This window comes from Anthonomus grandis, chromosome 1, assembly GCF_022605725.1.
Source record: "Anthonomus grandis grandis chromosome 1, icAntGran1.3, whole genome shotgun sequence".
NCBI lineage: Eukaryota > Metazoa > Arthropoda > Insecta > Coleoptera > Curculionidae > Anthonomus > Anthonomus grandis.
Genome location: NC_065546.1, coordinates 3602710 through 3618557, shown reverse-complemented (window position 1 = coordinate 3618557; position 15848 = coordinate 3602710). Strand labels below are relative to the sequence as shown.

Below are 15848 nucleotides of genomic sequence, written 5' to 3'. Positions count from 1 at the left end.
AACAATGGAAGGATTGTGTTTTGCCATGTAATGGAAAAGAAAGATTCATCAGAAAACAAAAATATTTTTTTAAAAAAATATTCGTTTTCATTTGCCTTTTCCATCATGCTTTTACAAAATTCCATTCTTCGCCACTGGTCTTCAGGAAATATTTCCTGAGTTTTTGAATACTTGAAACATTTGTAGCCATATTTTTTTCCAGATACGAGCAACAGTTTTATTGCTCATTCCCAGTTCCTCTCCAACACTTCTAGTGGACCGTGTCGAATCAAGTTCTAGGGTATTGCAACTCATTTCTTCCCGCCGTTCTATATCCTGGACCACTTCAACAGGTGGTTCTTGACGTTTTTGTGTGGCATTTTTTTAGAATCTTGAAGACAAAAAGATGTCTCAAAATTTTGTAACCACATTTAAAAACCGTTTTTTGCACAAGGAATCGGTCTATTCTCAAATGTCACTGAAAATCGGTCTATTCTCAAATGTCACTGAAAACAAATCTCTACATTGTACTGCCGAATTGCCTCCATAAAACCATTTAATTAGTTGAACTCTTTCGAAAGGGGTATAAACAGCCATGGTAAAAAAAACACGAAAATAACGTTCAAAAATTATTAATGCAACGTGCAGTAACACAGCAAAGTGAGGTCTGCTGACTCCCGGTTCAAAAAATAAAAAACGAAAAATTCCGCCGCCTGCAAGCCGCAACCAAGCGGTGTTGCCATTATTTTGGGTAATACGTAGCTCACGATAACACTATCTGTATATGAATTTTAATGGGTCATGGAAAACAATGGTACTCTTGGACGATAACGTTAGTAGAGAATTTTTTTCATCTATTTGCTATTTTGTGCGTGAATTTCTTGGTACATCTTCTTTTGCTTACCTTCGTGGAAAATTCAGTTTTTGAAGAAATGTTGATTCCTCGTTTAGCCTTATTTCATACATGCTTTCTTTTTAATTTTGTGCCGTAGCGTTTTCGTCAAAGTCGTATTTTTGCGCTTTACAGAAAATCCTCTTATGATTTAATGTATTTTTTGTTTGTCATTTATTTTGTTCAAACCCAAAATAAATTTTATGAATTCTTATCAGTAATATTATCTATGTGTTTTTCATAATTGCTGTATATTTAATTTGGTATTTTTCGCTCTTTAATTAATTGTAGGTTACGTTGATTAGCCTTTAGCAAGACTTTGCGTATAAATATTTTAGTATAATAAAGACATTATTTTTTTATTTTTGATAGTATTTTTTTGCAGCTCTAAACCAATAACCAAAAAAAAACACAGTTTATTAATTTTTTCAAATAACCGGTTTCTTGTAATTATATGTCAAGACAATTGTTTTTCATATCCAAAGCAGTCAGAAAAATAAAAAAATAATGATAAAACTATTCCTGTTGGATTTTTAAAATTACTATCGAAATTAAGATTTTAATATGTCTATGCCGTTACCAATAATTATTGGTCAAAAATTTAAGTTTTTTTTTTCATAAAACCTGAGAAAGCAAAGAAAATTTTAGTTCTTTAATTTTAGTCTGAGTAGTTAGTTTTAAATGAATATATAACTCTTAAAACACAAATCTTATCTCGTTACTCATAAAATCTTTGAAGTGAAAAATTTTATGACTTTTAAATACTTTTACACTTGTACCAAACTGATTTATAATATGGACTTTATAATAGTAAAATAACTCGTCTAACTATTTTATTATATACCTGCATAACTAAAGTAGTTTAAAATACCTACCTCATAAATGAACCGTTTTCAAAAACAAAAAAAATCCTAAAGAATGTGACCAAATGTCCGGTAGTTTCTCCTTAACTACCACATATTTAGCGTGTCTGCCGCTTTAAATAGATACATAAAATGAAAAAAACTAAATTAATTGCACCTTGGTAAAAGCGAGAAATCTATGTACGCTTATCGCACATAAGATGGAGTAAACACAATCGGCACGCACAATCTTCACAGAGACGGCCATACTTATAATTACGCACATCAATGCAACCACTATATTTGTATGTTACCACTTATTAGAATTTATTATTTTAATGTAACCGTAGACACGCAAATACTTTTTTTATTGCATCCTTTTGGTCTAAAGTTGCCATTTCCTGTACAGGCCAAACTTTCTTCGCGAAGCTCTTTTGATTTAATTGAGATTTATTGAAATTAGTCTCTTCAAATAAAAAAGAAGAAACATACTTTTAGGGTATTTTAAACAAATTTTAAATTTAGGATGGTAAAAAAGTTAACTTAATTAAAGGATCTCTGTTTATATCTGCAATATATTTCAATGTGCTTATAGCACCTGAGTTCTTGAGTAATTGTGACATTTTTTAATATTTTTTTTTCACAATGATTTCATACCTATGCTATTTTAACTTAATTGCACTGAAAGATACAAGACCTAACTAACAAAGCAAGAAAAGCCAATTCAATTCATACTGCCAACTTTTTAGATTTAATGAATTTAATGTAGATGGAGTCATCCTCTTTGGAAAGATCAACAATTGTAACAGACACGTGCTCGGTATTTTGAATTGTTTAGATAAACCATTACGTTTTACTATCGTCAAGAGTGTTATCAGATCCATAAGAAGAAACTTGTTTAAATTGATTTAAATCTATTATATTATCTCTTTTAGTTCATTTGAACTGTTTTCGTCTACTTTTTGAATGAGTAACTTGTAATTTCATAGATTAAAATAAAGACTTCTTCTTCATTTTTTTTTATCACGTTGAGTGCCACCGTCCAGTTTACTGGACATGGCAGTTTCTTACTCATAGCCCGCGTCCAGTTAACTGGACATTTTACAATCGCGCTTTAATGTAGATATACCGATTTGTTTTCGGGCTATGTGAATGGATTAGAATTGTCAAGTGTGGGCTATAGTATATGATTTACGTAAATATTTTATGATTTTACTTCTCAAACTCATATTAGGCACAATATGGCAACGTCGAGTACGAACGAAGTTATTTCGTGCGTATCGCTGCCGGGCATGTTTTTAACCCTAGTTTGTTGTGGTTTTTTGAAGAAAGTGTTTATATTTTGGTTTTGGCGGGTTTTATACAAGTGTACTAGTTTTGGGTTTTTAATATGAATGTGAATGAAGAAACTCCCAGGTAAGGCGTGTTTTAATGTTTATTTATGTTATCATTAGTACATTATTTCGTAATTCTTGTTGTCAAATTAAAGAAGTTTATAAGTGGTGTTGTTTATAACTCTCATTGTTTTTTATTGTCGTCGATACATTTTGGGGCAACTATCGGGATTCAATATTTTTGGCATTGCAGCTTCGCGGTAGAATAAAATATATTTTAAATATGTTTACAACAAATATGTGCACAACTTTGTAATATTGTTTTATTTATGGCGTGGTTTTTTTTAGCAATGTTCTGTTTAGGTTCGTTTTATTACAAGCGGGTTACCATCTAAAATGCGCTGTTATCAAGTCTTTGTGATTTCGTAAAATTAAGTTAATTTTTTTTTTAATTGCAGTGGTCTCCGAAAACGATAAAGGGATGTTGATGAGAATAAAAGGCCGCTGACGAGTGCTAAATTGGAGGCGTGTTTGAATGACTCAGAGAAAAGTGATTTTGAGTTTTCCAGCGATGATGATAAGGACCGTTCGTTTAATCCGGATAGAGAAGAAAGTAGTTCAGAGTCTGAAGAAAATGTAGAATATAGTAGCCTAGATGATATATCAAGAAACGTAAGGACACCGGAAGTGCCAACCACTACAGAAGAAGAGTGGACGGATGTTGAAGAAGATCCAACGGAGTTTCCTTTTGCTGGTGCAAAGGAAATTAGGGTTAGTGATCTTCCGCCCAATCCAGATCCATTAGATTACTTTGGTCTTTTTTTTGATGAAGATATTTTTAAAATAATTATCACCGAGACTAATAGAAGAGCAAATTTAGTATTTGCTTCTAAGAAAACGAGATCAAGTAGAGATACAAAGTAGAAAGATATTTCTATCGATGAAATGAAAAAAATTGTAGGATTATGGTGTTTATCTGGAACTGTAAAGTTTCCTCTTTTAGCTAAGCAGTGGAGTCGAGATATTTTATACTTTCATCCTGTATTTGGAAAGACTATATCTAGAAATCGGTTTCAAAATATTTAAAAAAAATTTAGATTTACAATAACGCTATGATTCGCTTATATTCGGCCTATTTTAGAAAAAATACTAGAAAATATTAAAAAAGTCCTGGAAAGCATTTATCCAATGATGAAGCCATAATTGGTTGGAAGGGTAGATTGCCATTTCGACAATATATATCAAATAAGAGCCACAAATACGGTATAAAATTATATGAGCTAACAACGGATGATGGGTTTTTTCTAAACGTTATTATTTATACGGGAAAGAGAACGTTAGTCTTCGAAGGTTCTACACACGTAGAAAGTGTGGTAAAAGAACTATTAAAAGATTATTTGAATAAAGGCCACACAATTTACCTTGACAATTTTTACACAAGTGTTCGTTTGGCTGAATTTTTATTTAAGAAAAAAACGGGAATGGTGGGAACTCTTCGTGAAGGCAGAAAGAGAAACCATAAGGACACTATGAAAGCGAAGCCAAAAAAGGGTGAGGCAGTTTGGAAAAGAAAAGGACCAGTTTTACTTACAAATTGAAAGGATAAACGTTATGTTAGGATGATAAGTACTATCCACAAGCATGTAATGGTTGAAGTTCAAGGTAGAAGGGCTAACAATAAAAAAATTAAACCTGCATTTGTAATCGACTATAACAAACATATGTCGGGAATTGACCGATCCGACCAGATGATGGCGTACTACTCTACGCCTCGTAAAACAGTTAGTTATCGCAAAATATTTTTCCATTTAATCGATTTTATATAATTATACAATCTTCACTAAAAAGAAAATATAAGACTTTTAAACTTTAGAGAAAAGATTATTATGCGCCTTATCAAAGGAAGTAATTTGCAAGTGATGGATAATGAGGCAGATATTAGAGGCAAATTTCACTTTTTGGAGCCAAATCCTCCAACTGAAAAAGAAAAATACACAATGAGAAGATGTCGCCAGTGTACAGCCGTAAAAGTTTCAAGAAAAACAAGATATTTTTGTCCCGTCTGTCCTGAAAAACCAGGCCTTTGTGTGCATCCTTGCTTTAAAGATTGGCATGAGGGCAATCTACTTAGACTTATATTTACATTTATTAAAATATCATGTCGTCAGTCCCAAGACAAAACCATGAATGTGCAAAATTGGCAATTTTTACCTATCTACATTTTCAAGCTAGAGGTGCTTGAACCAGTTCTTGACAATGCCAAACCAACGAGTCTGCAAGCATCATGGTTTTGGTGGAGGTAGCTGTACTGCCTTTGACGTATCTTAGTTTGTATTCGACTGTCGCAACGCGCGTATCGTGTATGTGACACTTTTGTGGTTTTGGCCTTGCATTAAAAGTTCCAAGACAGTGAATGTGGTACATTCGTTATTTTGACATTGTAAGTATATGGTAGTATACTTTATAACATTCGTGTATAGATTTTGAGTAGTAAAAAATCAATTATAAAATGATAAACGTGACATCTAGAACACAAAAAATAATAGATAGCGTTAGGTCTAAACATGAAAGAGATAAGCAAAGTATGGACCAAAATGGAACTAAGGTAATAATAATTATGGTTGACTTTACATCAAAATAGAAAATATTATTTTATTTAATTTTCTTAGGTGGCCTGCGATGCAGGAGACATTAAAATTTATGACACTCTCCTACCAATACCGAATTATATAACAAGTAGAGATAATATTTTTTGATATAAGTGAATTATTTTGAAAGCCAAGATATTGTTTTAGATTCAATTTCTGGCACCGATGCTCAAGAACACATACTACCTCTGGCTGAAATTCAAAATGTTTCAACTACCAAATCAATACTTGCTAGCAATGAAAATCATACAATCAATAATATAGCAGGTAATTTTTTTATTATTGTTTTAGGTGTATTTTTTTGACCAAGTTAATTTTATTATCTTAGTTGAATGTCCAGAAGATGAAAAAGAAACACTATCTCATGTTAAAGAACAAAATGTTGTAATAACTGAATTTGATAGTGATTATGACAACAGAGCATCGTCGTCAGATAATTATAATCCTGAAAATGAATATTGTAGGGTGCGTATTAATGTAAAACTACCCGTCGTACACAATACGCGGTTCGGTCCAATAATAAAAGCCAAAAACTTTAGACAAAAAAAAACACTTATATTATCAAACAAAAATCAGGCAGTTTTAAGATGGTTAAAGACTATGTAATGTATGAAAATTAAATAAAAATCAGAAAAAGCAAAAAACCTATTAACCCGGCCCCGAGAATATAAAACCGACCGAAAAATAATAAAATAAAAACTGATAGCTCTGACAGACGTCGTTCAAGATGACGTGACAAATATGATAGTACAAGCAGTTCTTCTAGTTGCTCCACTTGCTCTACATCCTCAAGCTCTTCCAGTTCTTCTAAGGACACAAGCGAAGAAACAAGTACGTTAAAAAAAATATTTAAAAATAAAAATACTCATTGCTTTTTATTTCAGAAAAACTTCCACTAAAGAGGAAGAAGAAAAACATTGGAACTTGGAAAAAAAATATCAGAAAACAAAAAAGACTTAGAGGAGAGGCATACTTAAGTGTTAAAAATATAGAGAAACCAGCAAGGCCGTTACTACCATGCCCTTGTGGTGGCAAAGCGAAACATAAATGCCGCGAATCTGTTTCAGAAGAGAATAGGCAAACATTTATGAAGAATTTCGGCAACTCTCATCATTAGATGATCAGCGGATAAGGGTCAACACCTGTAATTATTTTCTTACCGTTGATGGACAAAAAAATAAAGTGTGCCGCGAATTTTTCATATCTACACTTAATGTAACAGATTCATTCATAAGAATATCTTTACAAAAACGATCTTCTACTGGAACAATAGAAAAAGACCGCCATGGCAAACATACTCCTACTAATAAGTTAACTGAGGATTGTTTGCAAATGGTACGTGATCACATTTTATCATTTCCTGCAGTTGAGTCCCACTACTGCAGGGCTTTAAAAAATATTTGCACCCTACCCTAAACTTGTACATAATGCACAATATGTTGTACAAACCACAATGCAAAGAAAAAAATATTCGCTCTGGTTCAATCGAAAGATACAGACAAGTTTTTAAAGAATATAGCGGGGGTTTTCAAGCCAAAGAAGGACCAGGGCAAGATATGTTTGGCACAGAAAAATATGACTGGAGAAGAAAAAGAAGCGCAAGAACAAACGTTTCAGCAACACTTGAGATGAAAGGAATTGGCACGCAAGGCTCGTAGTGCTGATAAACTGGAAGCAATAAACAATTCTACTATATTAGCATTCAATTTTGACCTTGAAGCTGTACTCACAAATCCAAAAGGATCTGCAGGACAGATATTTTACTTGCGCAAGTTAGCTGTTTATAACTTGACAGTTTATAATATTGGAAATCAAGATGGCATTTGCTATCTATGGGATGAAACCCAGGGCAAAAGGGGTTCAAATGAAATCGCTTCTTGTATCTATGAATACGTATTATCTAATCCAGAAGTAACAGTTAGAATGATGTCAGATGGCTGTGGTGGCCAGCAAAAAATTTTAATTTTGCTGCTATGTGTATGCAGCTCATTTCTGTTCATCCTAGCTTGAAAATTATAGATCATACATTTTTCGAAAGCGGACACACTGAAATGGAATGCGATTCCATACATTCCAAAATTGAGCAGAAAGCTAAGCATGTTCCTGTATACATTCCTGAAGGTTGGGCGCAAGCAATACGAGATGCTCGTATTAAACCACGCCAATTATTGAAGTGAGGAGCAGAAGTTTTGATGATGTGTATGATTTTAAAGAATTTGCAGCGCAAAAATTTAAGATGAACAAAATACCATGGCGTAAGGTTTGCTGGATTCGTTATCTTAAATCGAACATGACGAAGGTGTTTTACAAAATGGATTTTGAACAAGAATTTCATTACATAAACTGCATGAAAAAATTTCGAGGTCGACCAAAAACAGCGAAGTTAAAAAAATCATATGAATGTGAGTTACCCATTGCGAAGCCAAAATATCAGGATTTACAAAAAATGTGTTCTGATTTAACAATCCCAAAAGTTCATCACAGTTTTTACAAGTCGCTAAAAATTAATAATAATATTAGGGATAGATTACCAGAACCAGATGACAGTGAAAATACTGACTCAGATGAAAATTAAACCATTTCACTTTATACTCAAGCTCATTTAAGCATATGAATTTAGTTCCTTTTGTATTTACAGTATTTTTTGAGAAAACCTTTTTCGGTTTTATAGTTTTTTTTTGCCAATGATTTAGAAGTTTAAGTAGTTTTGTTTTGTTAGATTTATAGATCCAGAGTTTATCCTAGTTTCCCAATGAAAATACACATGTTTATTTATTGATATTTCAAATCAATAAAAATTATAAAAATCATTGTGTCTTTAGGTTTTTTTATTGTACTGTAAGTGATTTGAAAGAAAATTTTGCAATGCCAAGTCCACGAATGTGACGTTTTGGAAGGTGGGGGCTAAAAAATAGAAAAAATAATAAGCAAGTTATAAACTGTCAAAGTAGATCCTATGTCTTCCAAGAAATTAAATTATTCCGACAAAAATCTGAATTTTCACAGAGTATCAAAACCTCCAAACCCAAATATCTCCAAATCACGATTTTTCACATTCATGGTTTTGGCATTGGGCCGACGATGTGTGTTTTTAAATTTTGATTAAACCACCTGACCAAATTGTTACTGTCTTTTCTTTTGTAAATAAATCTATGTCTAGTTTACTGGACAGCTACTAGTAAGCTTAGAAATAGTCAAAGTCAGTTTACCAGACAAAAAATATGTCAGAAACATTTAAAACAATATGTTAAGTTAAATGGTTGAAGTTGGTTTCCTAGGGCGGTTTTCCGGAATTCGCCATGTCACTCAACGTATTATGTGAAGGCACAGTTACTCCAGGATGATTTAAATTTTAAAGAACTATAACTATTTTTCTTAAGAGATTAAAATACTTGTTAAGCTAGACTTGTTTTATACATATAGAGTAATCAATAAATGCAGCAGCCAAATAAGACACTAAAATGTCTGTTATAATTTTTTATGCAATAATATTTGCTTGTCATTCTCAAAACCATTATTAAATAAGTAATTAAGTTAAAAGCTTTAGAAAAATCGAATAGTTGATGCTAGAAACTAACTTTTGAAAAAACACTAATTTTCTCATTAGCTGTGTTCAGATTTAGTGAGGCTAAGATCTAGTGTATAGAGATTACGAGGATAAGACTCTTCATTCTCAATTAAAAGAAAATTACATATTCAACAGATTTACTTGGCACCTAAAACATTTTTTCACTATTTTTACTTTTTGACTTAATACAGTTACTAAATTTCTCTAACTTAGAGTTTTTATGCTCATATGTAAATTTTAGTTCAGATTACCATGAGATAAACAAGATATTACCTTGCATAAAGCCGATCAACATTAATCTAGATAATTAACAAAAAAATAATTGACATAGCAACATCGCGTACAAAGATGGTTACATAAGATAAAAATAAAAATTTAAGTCATAATCAAGTTATTTGATCAACTGGCTTTACCTATGTGCATGTATCATTGGGGCCGCAATGCGTGGTCAATATAACTGTATCACAGCCGTACTGATTGACAGCTGCGAGTGATCTGGTGTGGGAATAACTCGCTTGGGTTTGATTAATAATTTATAAAACACAAAATAAATAACGCATTACATTATTCATATTAAGAAAGTCATTAAATCTGGCTTGTTAAAAAGGATGAAACAGTCGTTCGATCTAAAAAGTTGCACCAATTTAATCACGTTATTAGGTGTTAATTAAAATCTGTGGGCAAATTTATCAAGTTTTCATTAACTATTTTTATTAATATTAATAGTCGAATAGTGTGTAAATAACTATTATTAATTATTCAAATATTATTTTGTTTATTCATACTTTTTACATAGTATTTACACATGTGAAAGTAAAAGAAAAATGAGAGAAAATCAAGTTTTATAAGCTTAAATTTCAGACTTAAATTAAGAAGTTTTAGTAATAAATTAAATGTTAAAAAGGTAAAAATAGACATATAATAACGAAAAACTAGAATTCACAGCTGAGAGAAAGAAAACTGTTTATTTCACGTTTAAATGTCACAATTATCAACAAATTAATACTATTGGTAAAAATAAATACTTAAATCTACAAAGTATCACACAATGAAACGAGGAATGAAAGAATGGAAAACTTTCCTCTCTTTTCTCACTGTATTAATATGGCTGTACAGAATGCATGGCAAATTCACCGACTCCAAGGGGGGAAAATGGATCAACTTACATTCCGAAGAGCAATTGCCACTAATTTCCTGGAAACATAAAAGAGACCTTTAAAAAGGGGCCGCAATGAATTTCCACCAACCACATTAGTTTATTGCCCTAATTCGCCAATTTCCAAATGTTTACCTAAATGTCGACGTTTACATACATCTTCCTTATCTACTAATCCTTAACTTATCAACATAACATTGAATCATAAAAATTAAATAAATAAACGCTCGGAAGAATAAAAACATTTGTTTCTTGGCTTATTGTTGATTCTAGTTTGCCCACAGTAACACCTACAATTTAACCCATGTTAAAAATAATTCTACGCTTATAAATGTGTTTTAATTATAACTTAAGAAACCTAGACTTAGGTAAGAGGTGTAATGAATATATAAAAAAAAAAAAAAAAAAAAAAAAAAAAAATATTTTATATTGTTTTTTTTTATAATTTTTTTTTTAACGGATTGTAACTGAATGTAATTTTAACTGTGTCGTGGTTTTTGTTTTTTGTTGTTTTAATTTTTGTAACTTAAAGAACATTTATTTTAATAGTGTTTTTTATGTACTTGAAATTACTTTGTTTTATCTCTGTAATTGCTTGAATCCATTTCAGTGTCCTGAGGATGACTTAATATAAGTCGAAACGTCGACATTTAGGTAAACAGGTTTCTGTTTTATTTCTGACCCCACCCAACAACCCTCCGCAATATTATTAATTATTTTTTGAGCATCAGATAAAGTCAATAACTTAAATTTAGACATTTCGAAATTTAAATTGGCATCAATATTATTCCATTTCTGTTGGCTTGGTATACTTTCATTAATTTGTTTAATACTAGCAACAAAATAAAAATTTAACTTTTTGCAATTTCCGAGCTATCTGTAAAGACTCTCTATTCACCCTCACCATTAAAGAAAATTGAATTTGGAACTTTAGAAACCCCTCCATTAATTACACTCTTCAATGTCCTTTACATTTTTTTGGGATTACCCTTAAACATGTCTATCTTTTCAAAATAGTAATGTTCTTTCTTCAATCTCAAAAGATTAACAACATTATTCCTATGAGCTTTGAACTCCTGCCATTTATTTGGCCTTTCAATATCATTTGAATTTATAAAAATTTTATATGCCTTGTCACGAATTTTAATTTTATCAAAAACCTCATTATCAAACCAAGGCAAATTAGATTTGTATTTGCAATTCTTGATAGAAGCAATGTCATTAATCACCTTATAACAATTTTCCAATAATTCGTTAAAAATAACTTCAACATTGACAGAGTTCAAATTCCAATTACATTCAAACAATTTTAGCTGAGATTTTTCTCACTTATATTTCTATACTTTTTGACCTGTCCATGTACATATAACACTAATAACAGAATGGTCAGTAATTTTTGAAGTATCATGCACCTCCACCAATAAGTTATTTTGATTCGTGAGCACATAATCAACCAAGGTAGCACTAACATCCGTTATTCTAGTTGGTACAGTGATTAATTGACTCATTCCATAGGATGTAAACAAATTTTTCAACTTAATACTATAAAAGCTGTTATTAAGAAAATTAACATTAAAATCACCCACTAAAACACACTTATTATTTTTAGAAAGTACAGAATCACATATATCTTCAAATCCCTCAATGAACTGTGAATCTGAGCTTGATGGAGAATGATAAATGCAGCCAATAACCCAGACAAGAGATCCTAAATTCACCTTAATAAATTTACACCAAAAGTTATCCTTCAGCTCAATTTTTTTAATGTTTGAAAATGTATAGTTATCATTAATCTAAATCAAAACACCACCTGTATGTCTGCTGTTTGAGTCACACCTAACACATGTATACTTTTCAATATACAATTCGCTATCGTCAATGTCTGTTGTTGTCCGTGTTTCACTTAGCAAGATAACTTTTGGATTAAAAGACGCAATGCTCTGTCGTATTTGATTTATATTTTTTAAAATACTCTGTGCATTAAGGTAAAATATGCCACAATAGTTGGTTTATTGTTGACAAATTTAATTATTTTGTTAGTTTGACCACCTTCAATAAGCTTTTGTAACTCTGCCTTGATACTTTTATAGTAGTCCCTTTGCATAATTGTTTGGTCACTATTTATCCGAACACACGGAATGTTTATATGATTCCTATTTTTTAGCACACTTTTGGCATCTTCCTCTGACTCCAAAATAACTTTAATAGGACGATTCCTATCTGCCGCAAATTTACCAAGTCGAACATTTCTCACACCATCCTTGTTAAAATTAAAATTCTTCAATATGTCCCTGATTGTGTTGCTATCCTCAAGATTCCGTTCTGTCTGAGTTTTTGCTTTTGACTCATTTACATTATAAATTATTATTAATTATATTATAATATTTTTCGACCTATTCTTTCTTTCCAACATCTCGTTTATTAAATTTTTTATTTACAAATTTAAGTACATACTATAGAATATTTTATCTTGATAAATGATTTAAAAAGTTTTAGTTGTATTATTAGTACCCCATATTACTGGCGACCTTTTAAAAGGACCCAAGTTTTTTGCAAAAAATTCTGCTTTAAAAAAATTGGATAAAATAAAAATGATTTAATTTTATTAGAAGGAACTATAATCAACCATTTTTGACAAAAATTTTAATTTTTATTTTGACAAACTATTAATAAACCATCAATTAAAAAAAAAAGTAATTGAAGTATTTTCGAATTAAAAAGAAGTTTTGATGGTATTACATAGCTGAAAATTAGCAAGATAAGTATATTTTACTTATAGTTTTAATTTAATTTAATTACCTTGATAACAGTAGTAGATATAACTACCGAAACGTTGGTTCAAATTAGGTATTATTTAAAAAGTAGGTCTTCTTGTTATTTTTATTTTTTTTTAATTTTAATATTCATAACAAAGTTAGGTAGAATATTGAAAAGAAGAAACGAGCTCAGAGTTTAATAGATTGAACCTCAGCTCCTAGGTATATAAAAAATCTATTATACTTCAAGTAAATTATTGTACTTAAAACTTAATGAACTTAAATTAAGTATATCGAACGGTATCATTACAGATTTCATTCATATTTCTTTTAAATATGTAAATAAGTCTATTTTCTTCTTCTTCTTTTTTCAATTTTTTGAGCGATAAATTGATTTTTGCTATAAGTGACCTAATAACCAATAAAATAAGTAACTAATAGTAAATATTAACCACAAGTTTCAATCGTTAATAGAAAATAAATTTGTAAAACTACATTATATTACTTTATATTTATGGGTTTTCCTGACAGAAAGACACATCGATAGCACCAATAAGCGAAGCGGTAAAGCACTAACGAAAGAATAAAAAACGTCTTATTTTTAAAAAATCGATCGCGATCTCGTTATAGAAGAAAAGTGTATAATTTGAAAGCACGAAATTAGTCGGATACATGAGCACTTCCCTTGCCTTGTACGTACAATAATAAATACACGCAGCGCTCTCAAGATTTAATCAGCATAACTTTTAACTAGCTTCATCAATATCTCTCCAACAAATTGGATGCTTTCCGACATAAATATACGGACATCTTGAAAAAATAAGACCGGGTTTGTCAAGCCAGGATAGGACTTAATACGAAAAACATAAGAAAATTTAAAAGTTTACTTCGATGTTAATTAGAAAAAAATTATATACTGAGAAACAGTTAAAGCAATCATTTTTAAAAATTCTGCCGAAGAAAAATTTAATTTGTATGTGAAATATAGATATAATAATTATATCGTAATTATAATTATAATTATATATTAATTATATATAGGGATCAAAGAAAGTTTCTCTCCCACTTAAGTCCTTTTTTTATTATATATATTAATAATATAAAATCTTGTTTACGTTACAATAAATTTCTATTATACGCCGATGATCTTAAAATCTACCGTACGATATTTAGCATCGCCCCGACTGCCTTAAAAAGTTTTGATATACGAACGTAGTCGCAATACAACGTACCAGTAAACGCTCCTAAGTTTTCTCATATTTTTTATAGAATTACTTCAAAATAATTATAGAAAATAGTGTGTATAGGGTTGTTAACAGTTTTTACTCCCTGTGAGTGTTTATTTCATCGAAAAACGCACATTTCAACCTAAAAAACAAAAGTTTTTATCTGTAATTGTCCTGCGCCATCTTTTATGTTTACATTTGGAGATCATAGCTGCGTTCCAGTTTGATTGTTTGTTTCATTATTTATACTGACATGTCAAAGTGTTTTAAATATAACGCGGATTGCATTTTAAAAGAGGACAAAAATGCACTCTTCGGATATCCATGTGACATCTGCGAGCAAGTGGTGTGTAGAAACTGTTCAGGTGCTCTGGCTTCGGAGATCCGAGTTATCCCATCAGTAAGTCGTGTTTTGATTCATATCTGCATAGATTGTAGGCTCTTAGTAAAAAAGTTGCCGCTTCTTAATGGAACAATTGCACATCTAGAGGCTGAAGTTGAATCCTTAAAAGGCGAAGTTAACAAAAACAAAAAGTCTATTATGGAAGCAACTGAAACTCTTCGAATTTTGAAGTCAACTGATAAAACCAAAGCTTTGGAGGAAAATTCGATTGTGATTGGTGGAGGCAAGATTTTCTCTAAAAATCAGAAACTTGAAAATTGTTTTAAGACTTTCACTACCACTGTAGATCAGTCTTTGAGTGAAATAAAAGTTTCTATTTCCCAAATTTCCGCCAATCTAAACAACATAGGGAAGCAGCACACACAAATAAGTGAGCCAATTGACAAAACTGATACAACCAAGAATCTGGAACATCAAAATCAAACAAACTATGCATCAGAGATACCTAAAAGGCCAACTCCAACATCCAAACTGCTCGAGGCCCAAAATACTAAAATGAATGAGCTTATATTTGTCAATGATGATGTGCCAAAACAAAAAGACACACAAGTTAGTAGAAATTCACCTAGTAGCAAGACTAACCTATCCAATGCATCATCTGGAAAGATATGCACAGGTCCAGAGCAACCGAAGTTACGCGTGGCAAATAAATATATTGGTAAGAGAATAGCTAAATTAACTTGGATTTATCTCTTCAACCCGGATGTGAACACTATTCCCCAAGATATAATTGCAGTCCTAAACCCAAAATATGCTGGTGTTTATCAGTATGTAAAACTTCAGTCAAAGTATAAAAACCCAAATAGCGCTGCATTTAAACTTGGAATACCTGAAGAGCTGGAATCAACATACCTTTCCGAAAGCTTTTGGCCGGATGGCTGCTACGTGGATCGTTTTAGGACACAAAGCTCAGTGGCTTCTCATAAAGCTAAACCACCTACCAGTGGAAATTTTCACAGGAGAACCCAATACCAACGCAGAAAATAGTTCTAGGAATCCCCACTCCATCACTGCCCAAAGAAGCTGACCCTTACCCAGCCACAC

General features: G+C 31.3%; 2 long non-coding RNA genes across 2 annotated transcripts in view; one reads left to right on the top strand and one right to left on the bottom strand.

Moving 5' to 3' along the window:
* Positions 1–15848, bottom strand: part of LOC126735951 (uncharacterized) — a 327730-nt gene that overhangs the window by 234933 nt on the left and 76949 nt on the right. The gene's annotated exons all lie outside the window — the stretch shown is intronic.
* On the top strand, positions 5725–8576 carry LOC126735958 (uncharacterized). Its single transcript, XR_007660564.1, has 3 exons — positions 5725–5962; positions 6024–6526; positions 6580–8576. It is a non-coding gene; the product is annotated as an uncharacterized LOC126735958 (long non-coding RNA).